This window comes from Eleutherodactylus coqui, chromosome 6 (assembly GCF_035609145.1).
Source record: "Eleutherodactylus coqui strain aEleCoq1 chromosome 6, aEleCoq1.hap1, whole genome shotgun sequence".
Lineage (NCBI taxonomy): Eukaryota > Metazoa > Chordata > Amphibia > Anura > Eleutherodactylidae > Eleutherodactylus > Eleutherodactylus coqui.
In genome coordinates, this window is record NC_089842.1 from 36667793 (window position 1) to 36672757 (window position 4965).

Below are 4965 nucleotides of genomic sequence, written 5' to 3' on the forward strand. Positions count from 1 at the left end.
GTCATTAACATGATGTTGTATTGGTTCCATGAGTGCTGGAATCCTGTCCTAAGGTGGTGTTGACCAAGTGTTATTGACCGTAGGCCAAAGTTAATCTTCATAACGAGGCTGTGGAAGGGTGTTCACTCAACATCCAATTGTGTCCTACTAATTCTCCAATGAAAAAATATATGGGCATTGGGCGGGCCAATCAATTGGATACCTTGCAAAGCTTGTGTGGGACTGCGGGTTATCCTCCTGGAAGATTACATTGGGCACACCCTGAAGATATGGTAGAGTGACGGGCTGCCACACATCATCAACATACCGGCATTCCATCAATGTACTAGTGATCCATCCTAGAGGTGATCAGTTTTTGATGTTGATGGCACCCCAAGCCATGACTCCACATTGGTGAGCTGTGCGATGCTCCAAAATGGGAGAAAGATCAGTCCGATTGTCAGATCGCCTCGGAACCCTAGCTCAACAATTATCATTGCTTGAGACAGAATCTCCGATTGCCGCTGAACAGCATTGTGTGTGATTCATAGTTCCGTCAGTCTTACGCAAGACCACAGCTACACATCATGGTATTATTGACAAGCCCAGCTTTGCTACATGTGTCTCTTCTGCCTGATGGAAAATGTGCGGTCAATCTACCACTCATGAGCATAATCTTGTTCAAGTTAAGGGAAGCCCCGGGAACCTCCATGCATTAAAATAACATATCCAGCAGTTACTCACTTCTTCCCGCTTTCTCGTTCGCCCTCCGCCACTAGCTCCAGTCTCTGCTGTCTGTAGAGGTAGCTGTGACACCCCATAAACCGCCTATAGCAGCCAGTAACAACCGTGCTCAGCCATGATCACCGGGTGCGGTCATTGGCTGCTGCAGCTTGTTAGCATGCTGAGCCCATCTACAAACAGATGGCCATAGCTGGCGGCAGCGGACAGATTAAGGCCCCATGTCCACTGGCAAAAATCTAATTACGGATTCCGCTGCATTCAATTTTGCCCATAGGGATCCATTAGCCATCCTCGGGCAATTAAATTGTAATTTGCACCCGCGGATGGCATTTTAATGGATTTGCATTTTCTCCCGCACGTGAGAGAAAACGCAGCATGCTCCATTTTCTGCGGGGCTTCCGCAGGCTTCAATAGAAGTCTATGGAAGCTGTCTGTTCCCGTGGTACACCCACAGCTGAATTTCTGCTCTCCGGCGCGGGAGAGCAGGAGTTCAGCGAGAGAAAAAAAAGTGCGCTGTCGGCGTGTCGAGCGCATCCACCGCGACGTACAGGAACCCGCAGCGTCCGGACAGGTAAGAAAATTCTATTTTCAGGCCTTATGTCCCCGGGAAAGGAGGGTCCCGCTGCGGGATTCTGCATGGAGAATCCAGGCGGGCCCGAATTTCCTAGTGGACATGAGGGCCTAAGGAGAGACGAGTAACTGCAGATTTTTATTTTTTTTTTAATGCATGGGAGGCCTGGGATAGGAATATCCCTTAACTTTGACAACCCCCTTTAAGAGCAAAAGTGCAATATTCTAGCTAGAGAACTGCAGCCCGGCCCCATTCTCTCTATGCAAAGTGGTAGACGCAGCTGCTGCCATCTCACATGTGGCTCATGGCTACCCAATGCCAAGTCAAACAAGTGTCCAGGCATTTATGAACAGCTTTCCTGGCACTGGCCCAGATGTAATACAGCCCTACTGTGATGTGAGCACAAACATAAAAGAGGTAGGGACCCAGAATGCGGACTTACACTAGTGCTACATGCAGACTTTGAAGTCTCATCCACATTGCTGCAGAGTCTCTGTGATATGTGAATATACCCTTAAACCTATAAACTTGCATTAGTTTTGGAATTCACATCTAGGACTCCTCAGTAGTTCACAGTTTGCTAGCCCTCCAGCACGATATACAGTAAAAAAGCCCTGGTAGCAGTTGCAGATTTCTGTTTCCAGTCAGTAAATACAGATAGGTGTATATTAGAGCTGGGGACATGTGTAAGGGGGTGGTAGGTGGTGGTGGTGGGTGGGGTAGTAGTGACTCCCATTATTCTTGTTACTAATGTTTATTGGGTTCTTGTTGAACAACATTTTCTTTAAGTGCTGCCCCTTTAAGAGGGTCACCTCCGGTGATCGCACGCTGTTGAGTACCCATGTGTCCAAAAGCTTCAAAAAGTAGTTGGGACGCAGTCTAGGAGAGACCAGCGAGAGGATGAACACAAGAGCTCGTGGCTGAGCTCAAGCAAAGTCCCTGCATGCTGACTTTACTTTTCCTATGAAAGGGTTTAGGATTGCACTGCAGAATTAGTCCAGCGGTCAGTGAAGTTATGGCAGACTGATACAAGTACATTAACGCACACGGTACGAGTCCAACCAACGTCTCACCAGGCCAAAACCTCCCAGAACCAAAAGGTCCGCTTGTTTAACTGTTCCGTTAACGTTGGCCACCAAAGCCCAGTAAAGACAAGCTTATACTTAGAGTATGTGGGAACTACAACGCCACTGTGCTCCGGGGAGGATGGCCTATGGGCCTACCCCATCCTCCCAGTTAGATTCCAGCCTGTGGAGCTTCCCAACCAGTTCTGCCAATAAGCCCAGCCTAGGCATAGCAATGCCCAATTTATCTGAGGATGCCCTTGGACTGAAAGCTTACAGGGCTCAATCCTCTGTATCTGTTCTGAAGATTTAACAATACCTCTGCAGCGCCACCTATTGGCATAGCATGCCAACAAACCAATGTCAGACTCTTTATAACAATGACTGGGAATTGAAAACCAAAAGCCAGAATCCATACACATACAGCTGTTTCAGGGGTTTTGCCCCTCATCAGTGAGCAGCAGGTTTTGGATTGGCTAGCGAGAGGCCTATGACAGTGGTTGGTTCCTTAAGGCCTCTTTTACACGGGCAACAGCAATATTGTAGCCATGTTCTGAGCAATATTGCTACGTTTTCACGCTGTGATATCACAATTTTGTAACGCTCATTTGCCAGAATTTTCAGGGGGGTGGGGGCACACTTGTCTGTAGTTTACAGCCAGCTCTTCCTGGTTCGGAGTTTCAAAAACGCTGCCTCCAGGAAGCACTGGTTCTGATTGGCTGAGCCACGGCGCTCGATAACCAATTACTGCAGCGCTGGATGAACCAATCACAGCCATCGCATTGAATGGCTGTGATTGGTTCGTCAAGCGCTGCAGTGATTGGCTAAGCCAGGACGCTCAAGAACCAGGAAGCGCTGGCTCAAGGCTACAGATAAGTCAGTGCACAACACCTGTTAGAAATTATATAGAATTTCACACATACCATCACCTATCTACCTACCTAATCGCTAATGTGAAGGAGCCCATTGGAAATCATGGGCTTCACATACATGTGATTTGTAGCACTGTTGCATTGCGGGGAAAAAAATCCCACGATTGTCGCCCATGTGAAAGCTACCTAAGGGAGAGCACCTAAAAGCTGCTTGAAGAGCGCTCAACCTGGACAAAGTGTAAATGGTCTCCTGCCTTGGGGTGTGCATGTACAACATTCAGGACAAGGCATCCTCTCTCCTTGAGGAGAGCACCTAGGAGGTGAGGGAGGAGACTTATAAGGCCATGCATGCTCCTCTATGAAATATGCAAAAAAAAGAAAACTGTCCGTATATGGTTTTCTGGCTTTTCAATTCCCAGTTATTTGTTATAAAAGACTTTTATGAAGAGTCTGACGCTGACTTGCAGGAATGCAGAGTGGCGCTGCAAAGGTTTTGTTCCATCTTCTTTATTTGCATATATTTTCCAGAGGAGCAGGCATGGCCTTATAAGACTCCTCATTCACCTAAGTGCTCTCAAGTAGAGAGGATACCTTGTCCTGAATGTTGCACATGCACACCCCCAGGCAGGGGACCACCTATACTTTGTCCAGGTTGAGCGCTTCAAGGCTGCATGGATTCTAATCCAAGAAACAGTGATATTAGAGAAGATTTAGATTTTGGTTGTCTTAAAAAGGTGAATTTTATGCACTGCCCAGTTATCCAGCACATAGCACGCCCCACTGTTGCATGCCAGATTAAAGGATTATCAGACGTGCTTCTTGCTGCAAGTCATTTGTGAATGGCATATGTGATAAAAATTGGAATTGTGTAGCAGTGGAGAACTTTCAAGTAGAAGGATTTATGGGCCAGAGAGTTTGCCATAGAAGTCTCTTGTAGCAAAATATCTCAGAAAAATCTTATTTACAGCAGACGTCAACCACTCAATGTATAAAGACAGGTCTCTGTGTACACACATTACTATCCTGTATTATACCCCAGAGCGGGACTCACTATTCTGCTAGTGGAGTCACTATGTACATACATTACTTATCCTGTACTGATCCTGAGTTACATCCTGTATTATACTCCAGAGCTGCACTCACTATTCTGCTGGTGCAGTCACTGTGTACATACATTACTTATCCTGTACTGATCCTGAGTTACATCCTGTATTATACTCCAGAGCTGCACTCACTATTCTGCTGGTTTTAACAACTCACAGCTACCAAATACAAAAGTGTTGTCCAGGCGTAGAAAAACATGGCCGCTTTCTTCCAAACAGAGTGCCACCCTTGTCCGTGGGTTGTCCGTGCAGTTCAGCTCCTATTAACTTCAGTGGAACTGAGTTGCAATACCACACACAACCCTATAGACAAGGGTGGCGCTGTTTTTGCAAGAAAACAGCCATGTTTTCCTCACCCTGGACAACCCTTTTAATCATTTGACAAGCTTCATGGACCTGCAGCACCAACAGATTTGTTGGCTATATTACTTGCCACATCTTAGCCACGTGGCAGCCACTACATGGGACCGTACCCTAAAGCAATGGTAGGGTCTCAAATTACAAACTTTCCCTTTAAATCTAAAAATAGATGAAGGTGCATTTTTTTCTGGCAACAGATATTTGTTACTTCAACCCAAAAGTTGGACACTGTCATATGGAAATCGCGGCCCGCGGATGGTGGAGTTCAGGAA